This window comes from Megalobrama amblycephala, linkage group LG3 (assembly GCF_018812025.1).
Source record: "Megalobrama amblycephala isolate DHTTF-2021 linkage group LG3, ASM1881202v1, whole genome shotgun sequence".
NCBI lineage: Eukaryota > Metazoa > Chordata > Actinopteri > Cypriniformes > Xenocyprididae > Megalobrama > Megalobrama amblycephala.
In genome coordinates, this window is record NC_063046.1 from 33,328,366 (window position 1) to 33,339,548 (window position 11,183).

The following is an 11,183-nucleotide window of genomic DNA, read 5'->3' on the forward strand; positions in this document are numbered from 1 at the left end:
GGTACATAATGTAGGACAGTGACGCACGCAAAGGGCTAAAATGTGGACGTGAAAGTCAACAAGGGGGATGGAGATAAGTCATGAGCGGGAAGTGCCAGGAAGAGCATGTTAACAACTTGAGTCTGAGCAGGTATCAAGAGGAAACTGCACGACTTACTGTTTTGATGCTCCGTAATTGAACGTGGCAACCACTTCACTGCTGACTATGAGATATGGTGTTTGTTTGCATGTGTCTCACTGATCTCCAGTGCACACTTTGGTTCAATCATGAGGTGGGAGGAAAAAACAAGAGCCACGTTCGGTATTTATACAACACGGCACACTTCCCTCAAAGCTTTATTCAGCTTAAACATTTGGGTCACCACTAGGAGTGAAGCAAGCATCTCTTGAGCTCCGCTTGTGATGCATCAGATTGCAGTGGATCCCTCCCGCCCCATCTGCAGTGCTTTAAGTCCCATTTGCTGTAATCCCACGTTGTGTGCCACTGGCTCGGCAGGATGCCATTGTGATCCTCTCCCCATTGTGTCGGCGGCATAAAGCATCCTCTGTTGTCTCGCCAACTTCCTCCTTCAAACACAGCTTGTGTTTTCAATGCTTACATCCCCCGTGCAAAAGAAAATAAACCTGGGCCCTTTGACTAGATCTATAACGGTGTTGTGTGAATATAAAGGGTGGGGAGTGTGTGAGAGGGAAAGTGGGAGGGTGTGAGAGGCTGAGGTGAGTGAGCATTTGTAAGCGATACCCTCAGCCAAAGAAAACCCATGGGTGAGAACCTGTAGATATGAGTCACTGCGATGATTGCATTTCAATATACATTCCGTGTACTTTTCCCTTTTAAACTGACGTTGTGGCCACGTTTGAGTTTAGGGATTGGTAGAAAGAAATAATGAAATAATAACATGGTAATATCAAGAGTCTGAAATGGCAAAGGCCCCCGTAAGTCCTGTGGCAGAGCATGGGGCAATAAAGTATGCTCCACTTCAGATTTCATGTTAATAAATCTGAACTCCAGAGAGTCTGCTTAAATTGCACCTTTATATAACTTCTATGTAAAGGTCACTCTTCTTTTTTAAGGGAATTTAAAGATCAAAATGGCTTCTGTCAGTGTTTCCATATTATACACCTCCGTCTTGCTCGCACCCTTAAGCAGCATGAGGTGATATTTTTTAATAATTTGTGCACTACGTGAATATATCCAACTGAATAATTGTTCTCCAGACTGGGCTGAATCCAGATCTGCATAAAAATGGATGTCATATTTTCCATCTCACCCTTTGTTCTTTTTTAGTTTAACAGCAGGACTCAAAGATCAGCTAATCACTGTATGGTTGCTGTATTAAAGCACTATGTGAGAGGGAAGGTTGCATGTATATAAAGCTTTCAGCGGAGAGTGAGATACTTGAGGGTTGAGTTAATCCAGTCAATTATTTGGTATTTGAAAATTCAAGCAATTTTTGGCACACAAAATTGAAATTAAAATTGAAAATTGATATGTGTTCAGAATAGCATGAGGGTGAGTGAACTATCCTCTTAAAGGCATAAAATATATAATTAATTGGTTACATAAATAGATGGCCCCACTCCCAAAGTTTTATATAAGGTTCTTATTATTTATATTAAGTGTTGCCAGAGGGCATTTTCCTACAGTTACAAATATGAACAAAGAACCTTGAGCTGTACGTGTTGATCATCTGGATGAGCGATTGAGAGAAGTCAACCTGGAAGGAGTTTAAAAATAAAATCCTTCTCACACAATCTCACATCCTCATCAACATGAGCAATACTATAAAAAGGCCTGCTGCTGAAATTCTTCCTTCCTGCTCCTCTCTCTCCCTCCCTGTCTCATTGCTCTTAGCCCCACGGAGAGAGCCGTCAGATGCAGTTTGTCCTGACGGCTGATGGATCGGCCAAAGACACTCGTCTCTGGGCACTTCTCTATATATCGTTAATTTAATGCATGATGACGTGGCCAATTACAGGGCGGCTGCACGCTCAAATAGCATGTCAAAACCTGTGTATCAATCTATTAGATCCTGTCTCTTCGTGGCATGAGTAGGCACCTTAAAGCAGTGGTGAGACACAGGGGAAAGAGAGAAAGTGCTGACCTCATGGGGATCCGGCCTCTGATCTCACACAGAATAAAAAACAGACTTAACAAGATAGGCTAGCAGGTGAGCTCGCACCTTCCATCTGAATGGAGCTCTCATGTTTATGTGCATGTGATGTCTAAGAATAATGAACTTAAAGTAATGTCTAAAATAGGCAAATATTCACTACTTTTCAAAAGTTTGGGATCAGTAAGACTTATCAATATTTTATCAAGAAATCAATATTTTTATTCAGCATGGACACATTCAATTTATCAAAAGTGACTAAACAATACAGTAAATACATTATTAATGTTACAATTTTTTTTTTTTTACAAAATTTCAAATAAATGCTGTTAGGATGATTTCTGAAGGATCATGCGATTTTATTGCAAATTTGTTTCGCCATCATAGGAATAAATAACATTTTTAATATATTAAAATGAAAAACTATTTTAAATTGTATATACATTTCACAATATGACTGTTTTTGACTGCATTTTTGCATAAGTGACCACAAACCTTGTTCAATTTTTGAATGGTACTAGGTTTATGATTGTCATTTTGTTTAGAATGTAAAATGAATTTGCGTCCTCTGAATAGTTTGTTTTATCATATATTTATAAATACAAGAAATATTTTATAAATATGACTCTAAAAGACATTTTTAACCAAGTGTTTTTTTCATTATGACATTATTAAAATTAAGACATTTTTGAAAAGACCATGCGATAGGTTGCACAAAATGTATAAAATAAAGTATATAAAATTTGGCTAAATCTAGTGTTCCACCATACCTGTCCTTGGCATAAGGGCACAGGCTCCAGGGCTCTGGCACAGTCAAGCCCCCTAAGAAGATTGGCATCTCGCCCCGCTGTCATTCCACACGGACGCTCACACCCTATCAGGGAGTGATGCTCCTCTGTCACACTGATGAAAGTTTTTAATAAGTCCAGCTTGGGCTGATGAGATACTGTTGACTGAGGTTGAGCTCACAAGCACATCTTGAGATGGAAGCTCTCAGTGCCTAGGAAGGATAATTCAACCTTTAGTGTGTATTTATTTTTATAAAATTTTAGACATTACCTGTCTGAGGGCACGATAGATAGATAGATCAATCGATAGATATGTAGAAATTATTATCATCAGGTGTCTATAGAGGCCTGTCTGCTTGTGCAAATTAAGGAGTCTGTCCCGCAATAACCCTCAAGCTCTCAGCTCTTTTCTCGCTCTCTCGCTCTAGTCTTCCTTTCCGCCCTCTCTCTTGGGATTTCACATCTGATGGAGAGGCTGTAAAGTTTGTCTGCTTTAGTTCACTCTTTGATGCTGTCACAATTGATCGGCTCAGAAAGTTCTTGCCCATCAACTGCTTGCAAATTAGAAACCCTTGTACATGGAGTAACTATTGTGCAGCTGACTGCATCTTGTTTTATACCCACCACAAAGCTGCAGTGATGTCTTGGCTTCCCAAACTATATCCTGGCCCTATCCTATCCTTTTTTGTTGTTGTTGTTTTGTTTGTGGTAATCACTTAGACTGGAATTGAGATGGTGACAAAGAAAAATAATTGCAAAGATGAAAAATCTGAGTAGTTCCTGCTAAAACAAACAAACAAGCACTCACATTATTAAACACTATGGTAACTTGGACTGTAGAAACACCCAAACTCAAAATTCCATCCAATCTGTTTAGTAACCAAGGTAATTTCGGAGTTTTTTTTTTTTTTTTTTTTAAATATAAGTCAAGATGTTCTCTAATATAGCCCCTGCATGCAGTTATGTTCAGTTTTAGATACTAGACACCAAAGTCTGGTGTTCAAACAAGGATTCTTGATGATCTTAACCAGCAATTTATGCTGGTCTAAGCAGGGTTATGTACAATTCAGAATTGACTTGAGAATGCCTTTTAAATTCTTTAAATTAAATTTTGAATTGAGGTAGCAAACATTATGTAGAACTGTCATTCAAATTTGAATACAACAAAGTAAAAATAAAATGGATTGAAATTCCAAGAAATTCAAATAACTGAAATGTTGGCTTGACAGGTTTCTTAAAAGGTTTTGAAAATAAAATAAAAATGAAAACACCTGGGCCCGGTTTCACAGACAGGGCTTAGACTAAGTCAGTTCAATTAGGGCATCTAAGTAGCTTTTATATGTCCTAGAAAAAAGAATTACTGATGTGCATCTTGAGACAAAACAATGGCACTGACATATTTTAAGATATATCAGGGCAAGTTACTTTCATTTAAATGCTCAAACATGCATTTTAGTCTAGGAATAGCTTAAGTCTTCTCTGTGAAACTGGGGGCTGGAGTTCAAAGGTTTATAGACTATCATTCCGATTCAACTTTGTGTGGGTGTAACTCCCATGAACTCCCGATTTTTCAATTCAAAATTTAACACAATCCTGGTTCTAAGCTATATATATATATATATATATATATATATATACTGTATGTATGAATGTTGAGAAGACACACTAAGATGGCTGAAGGACTTCTAAATATGTGACATTTGAAAAATCACACGATTGCAGAGCATGAAGCGCAAATTGCAGTCAAGATCCATGAAACCTTCGAGAAACCTCCCTAAGCTTTCGCTCGTTTTCCATCCACAGTGAGACTTCTGTCTCCCCCCCCCCCCCCCCCCCAGTCCCAGAAGCCTGTTTGCATACAGTGCTTGTAGCAGTGGCTCTTTTCCTCAATCTTGTTGCATTAGCATATGCTCGTGACAGCTCTGGACGCCAGTGGGTGGATCTCTGCACCTCTCATGTGAGGTAGAGGGTATCGCTCGTGTTGCACTGTGTCTCTTATGTAAACCGTAGATGGAGCTCGGCTGACGAGAGCCACAATATGACGTGGCCCTCACCATCTTTGAGAGAGGGAGTGGACCCGACAGGCCCTGATCGCCCAAATGACAGAACTAATCTCCAGACCCGGTGCCGTGCTCCGAACTGCGCTCTGATCAGCTCCCATTAGAACTAAACACTTTGAATGATTTGGAATGAAATCAAAATCAATTTGCGCAGCCCTCTATTCTGAGCCGTCCCCCTGGGCAACGGGCCTTGTCACATCCTGTCGTGCTGAAATTGACGTTTTGACACACGCATGCAGGGGAAAAAAGCACAAGAGTAAGCGAGTGGGGGGTAGACGAATGAGTGAAGATGAGAAAAGACGAAGCCCGATGAAGACGAGGCTCTGATAGTTTAGAAGTACTCCGACGTGTCACTGCCGAGGAAGGACAATCATGAGCTGTCAGTCAACTCATTTGCAGGACTGGAAGCCTTTAGCTCGGTGGAGAGTTTTCCTGACTCGTGGGGTTTCCGTCCATGCTCTCGTCCAACCTGCGTTTTAGCTCTGTTGGCTGAGATTGACAGAGTGACAGGAGACATGTAACCATATGGACAGGTCTGTGATGTGGGGTTTGAATGACAGGATTTGTCACAAGGATGGACATGGTGAAATGTGACTGACAGGCCCGCTTTTGCCTGGGAACACAACTTTTTTTCCTTCCTCCTGCTTGTGACATTGTACATCTGCCAGAGACATGCACGTCTAGGCAACAAGATGGCAGAGAGAGACAGAACAAGAGATTTGTTGTGTGTGTCTCTGCGTATCTGCATGAGATGCGTGCCCGTGTTTGTATACGCTCACGTTCGAGCATATATTTGTGAGCGTGTGTACATCGAATCAGGTCACCGTGAGGTGAGTGCCCTTATCAGGCACGTACAGAAGATGTCGTCCATTTGCAATGACACGGGCTGCGATATCAGGGCTCTGCTTGCAGGGGAGATGTACTGTTTGTCGTTTTGACAGTTTTGGGTGGGCTCAGTGCATTTCATGGTGCACACAGTGTGAACTTTGCTGAAGAACCGTCAGTCACTTGCTGCCTTATGAGGATTTCAATCTTAAACAAAACAGGGAGAGAGTAAAAGAGTGTGGATATCACACGCAGGATCCTTTAATCAGCCCCAGTATTGTATCACTGCAAAACGCAGATGTTTTTTTTTTTTCCTGTATTGGAGATGTTATTACTACACAAATGTTCAAAATAACTTCATAGATTGTGGTGAAATAATTGAAGCCGACACCCACGAGCAGACGTGCGGTTAGCTGCCACCTCCGTTGTTGCTAGAACATGAACATACGAATAATAAAAATGATGTTATTTACATACCCATGCACTTGGGTTGAAAATAAGTACAGTGTCTTGGAACCACCTTAGTGTAATGAAATTATTTTTGGTTGACTTTACTTAATGATATAATTAGTCTGTGTTGTAATGATAATTAATTACACCATAATTAAAGGTCCATCAATGGACATTAATTTAAAGTGTTGGCTAATTAATCTTTTCTTTGAAAATTGCACCTGGATATGTGGTTTGCCTTAAGCAGATGTGCAGCTCATGGCCAGCCAGAGCAGAAACATCTGGAGCAACTTCCCGTGTGATATGATGCTTCCCCTGGTCAGTAGCCAATTGTGGATACGACACTCTCGCTAAACGAGCGAATCGGAAATGTCAGTTCATTGTATACATGCTGACATTGAGGGCTATGCTGGCTGGTTTGGGGGTCCGCATGTCACTTTTGACCCTGTGGAGACATGAGGACTTCAGTGCGATTAGTCATGGACGCACGCTTAACTTTAACATCCACTGAGAGGCGGAAATGTTGCTCTGACTGATCAAACTTGTTGGATACAGTGGAACATCTTTAGCAATTGTACAGCAGCCAAGAAGAACACAGGAGTTTACAATTAGACTCAAAGTTCAGATGCTAATGTCAGCCACTGATCAGAGGGTCAAGCTTTCTTTTTCTTTTTTCTGTAGAGATTAAGGGAAGTTTACAAGCTAGCTATTTAAGAAAAGTTTCCATCAACATGCTGATAAAATTATAGAAAATGTATGTAATATTGTCATCTGTCTATTTATAGACATGGCCTTATCTGAGGACATTACGCAACTACTCAACATCACATACATTTACAAACACATAAATTGGTGTCAGAAAATTACTATGAACAAACAGTTCAACAGAACTACAATCGTAGCAGTGTTGCTACGGCGCAAGGAAGGAAACCTGAAAATATCTAAGTATATATTTGCATTTAATGTAGTACAAGGTAAAAGATAATGATGTGTGTGTGTGTGTGTGTGGTAATCTGCGATGTGTACCTCAAGATGAAATGAGATGAAATCAGTCACTTTTCTTTTGCTGATGTTTACATGTTTCAGCTACAATGGGCAGGTGATTAGACAGGATGGGGGACAGTGGCAGCGGAGACCTCTCTCTCTCGCTCTCATCGCTAATGACGAGTCACATGTGTGCAGCTCTCCAGCTTTGACAGACACAGTGTCAATCATCACCACGGAAACAGACCCCATGATGTCACCCAGCTGGCCCTGCTCGACAGCTGATGGGCATCAGAGAAAGAGCTGATTCTTCCCTGCACTCTGATTGGCTGGATTATTCTGCTGCAGTGCTAATGACTATGGTGCAAAATGGCTGTAATCTCATTATGGCAAAAAACACAGGATTTATTCCTATCACATGTACATGCTCCAAACTGGTATATAGTTTATTCCATGATTTTTAATGCAATTTCAACTCTTTTTCTTCTATTGTATTATTCTTTTTATGCATTTGCTACAGATCTCTTTTCCCCCCTCATTTCAATCTTGTGGGTAAACCTACAGAAAGACATCTCCACAGAAAACACAAAGGCACACACAATCCTACACAAACTTAATTCTTTAGAATATAAACAATTCAGCTGACAAGTGCTGCTGAATGTCAGGAGGCTGTAGTCAAGCAGTGAGGAGGAAGAGAGGGGTGAAGGGTGTACAATAGACTGCACACTCCCATGGGTGTAATCTCGCTTTGTTTACGCTACCAGAGTGTTATTTTAGTTGTCTGTTTGGGCCACAGTGTGAGTGACGTGGATATGGATACACTGCTTGTAGAGGGGGTTGGCTGCACGACTTAATTGTTTGTGACAGATTAAAAATGTTGCACACAAAAAGACACATTTGTGTTTACATTAACAATACGCACACCATGCATATACATAATCATTATACTATGATAGTAGAGATCTTACCCTTACAAAAGTACTGTGGCAGGATATGTTTATACATGTATACATTTCCACACACACACTTAGAGCACATATAGCACGTTCTGAACCATAAATCCGTCATAATAATGTCAGAAAAGCCGGTATTTTCCACTGTCAAGGCATCGCTCACGTTTTACAGCTGAAGCCGACAAGCGCCCTTGTTGTTTGTGTACAGAAACCGATAAATCCGTTTTAGCGAATCAGTGCACAGTATTCAGGTCAGGTGACAAGGCTTCTGGGGCCCGTTTCAGAAAGGAGGTTAAGTGAGAACTTGGAGTATGTTAACCTTGGTGACTTACTCTGTGAACCTAACCTGGTCAGGAACAGGTTTTCTTCGGTAAACCCAGAGTCTCTTTCGGTTTTCGCCTCCTTTTTAAAGTGCAAGTGATGTTTAAATAGTTCATTCATTTGTTCATGCTGCAAAGATGCTTTTCTTACCGAGTTTTTTTTTTTTTTCAGACGGGTGTCTTATTTCAAGTACAAATATCTAAAAATGCTTAAATCAAGATAGATTTTCTATATAAGAAAATTATATAAGATATTTAGTTGTGTTTCCAAATTAAGTGCATTTCACTTAAAGCTGCAGTAGGTAACTTTTGTAAAAATGTATTTTTTACATATTTGTTAAACCTGTCATTATGTCCTGACAGTAGAATATGAGACAGATAATCTGTGAAAAAATCAAGCTCCTCTGGCTCCTCCCAGTGGTCCTATTGCCATTTGCAGAAATACACCACTCCCGGTAAGAAACAACCAATCAGAGCCAGGAGGAGTGTCTTAGTAGTGTCAATCAAGCTCGCGTGCGCGCTGATCTCACCCCTCTCATGCACAGCGCCAGCGCATACAGGCGTTAAAATTCAAGATTACCGGTGTGCCGCAGCTTTGCTTATGGCGGAAAAACAATCCAAACTGCCAATTCCTCGAGTGGCACCTGCTCACAAAATAAAGACGGGTAAACGGAAAAAGACAGATGACGATGATAAAAAAGCCAAAAAGAAAGAATTAGATAGAGCCCGAAATAAAACGAGGGTAAATATCGGAGCAGCTTTTCCGAGGTGGAGGGAGCTACGTGTCCTGAAAGGATTAAAAACCGATGCAGAGTTAGCCACATTTCTGCTTGACAAGTAAGTATCCCTGCTTGATTTGTTTCATTTTTTAACTACACAACTAAGATAATTTCAAAACAGGCCTGCCCGTCCCCTGCCTGATGCTTCCTCTTCTCCCCGCCCGTTGACTCCTCGAAGTCGCTGTGGGTGTGAATTCCTCGTCAGAGCCCATTGACTCAGTGTCAAAACTCTAGCCGCATAGCATACAGATAAAATGTCACGCACTGTGCAAAGCAACTATTGAAACCTACTAATTCACTGGCTTGTCATGTTGCTGAAATAATGTACTAGCAAACCTTATTTAGCATTACATATCGATAGAATAATTACTTGCATACTGTAACGTTAGTTACCGTTAGCTATATTATCATACTAGCTATTTATTACTTATAGAAATAGTGCAACGTCATATAGTTACATTACATGTATTGCAAAATACGTAATGTTTTGAGGACCAAGTTGTAGTCAAAGTATGGGCAGGCCATAGTCAGTGTAAATCATATTGATGATGTTTCGTCTGTACCAGTGAATGTGCCATAACTGTTTATCCGCTTTACCAGCCTGCGCGTTCATGGCAGGCTCCGTTGTGATGGGGGAGGAGCTGTGGAGGGAGGGCTGTAGCGCAGCATAGAGCAAGGGGGAGTGAGTTGTGCTTGTTCAAATTTTCAGGCTAAGTCAAGGTTTTCTAAAAACTCCCTACAGCAGCTTTAAAGGTCCCATGGCATGAAAATTTCACTTTATGAGGTTTTTTAACAATAATAGGAGTTCCCCTAGCCAGCATATGGTCCCCCAGTGGCTAGAAAAGGTGATGGGTGTAAACCGAGCCCTGGGTAAATTGCTTTGCATTTGAGAAAATGAAAGCTCAGACGGCCCAATCTGGAATCTTCCCTATATGTCGTCATACGGGGAAAGGTTACCTCCCCTTTCTCTGCTTTGCCCGCCCATGAGAAACTGAGCTACTACAGTGTGAGCCTGTGAGGCAAGCGCAATATTTTATTTTTTTTCCCTCGAGAGACATCATTCATCCGAACCTATGACGAAACAGTGGGTTAATTTTTATTGTCCCTGGTGATGCGCCGATACAACTTCCCAAAGTTTTGTATGTCTGCGCCACACATTTCACCGACGACTGTTTTGTGTGTGTGTGTGTGTGTGTGTGTGAATACACACACTGTAATGCAAGTGTTGTACCTTTCTTTGTTGTTTGGATAACCGTTCTGCTGTTGGTGTTATGGCGCACGCGATATCCACATTTTCAGATTGCAGATCTTGATGTAATTGTAATAAGAAAGATTGTAAAAACTTTTAAGATATATAAAATATATAATATGTAAACAAATAAATGATGTTGGCATGGTAGCACATTTTCCACAATGGGCACCTATCAAAAAAGGTATTTGTAATAATGGCAGAGGTCTGACTAATATAGTGGCGCTGGTTAGTGTCTATAGCTGATAATTTTTTTATATATATATATATGTATATATATATACGATAACAAATCAGAGCAACTTGAAAAGCCAACAACGTAGGCTAGCATTAGCTACATGATAATAACTGTAGCAGCATACATAAACAAACCAACTAAAGTACCATATCCAGACACAATATTTTAAACTAACCATTCGGAAATGTCCTGCTGTAGCCGCTGAGTTGCAACTTCTTCAATCCGGTGCTTCTCCATCCGGATAAGATTCTATATCAAACTGATCGCTGCTTGTCTACAAGCCATTGCGATACATCCACTGTCAACATTAGCGCATGGTCCCGTGGCCGCGAGCTGGTTAAGGCCACACCCACCCTCCACCTTGCCCCGCCTCTCTCCTCCTCCTCATTAGCATTTAAAGCTACAGACCCAGAAACGGCACGT

General features: G+C 40.8%; 1 long non-coding RNA gene across 1 annotated transcript; it reads right to left on the minus strand.

Moving 5' to 3' along the window:
• Positions 1–2,457: 2,457 nt before the first annotated feature.
• LOC125264146 lies at positions 2,458–11,072 on the minus strand. The gene is made up of 3 exons (XR_007183998.1): positions 10,936–11,072; positions 10,505–10,581; positions 2,458–3,114 (listed from the first exon to the last, which is right to left on the minus strand). It is a non-coding gene; the product is annotated as an uncharacterized LOC125264146 (long non-coding RNA).
• Between the last annotated feature and the right edge of the window lie 111 nt (positions 11,073–11,183).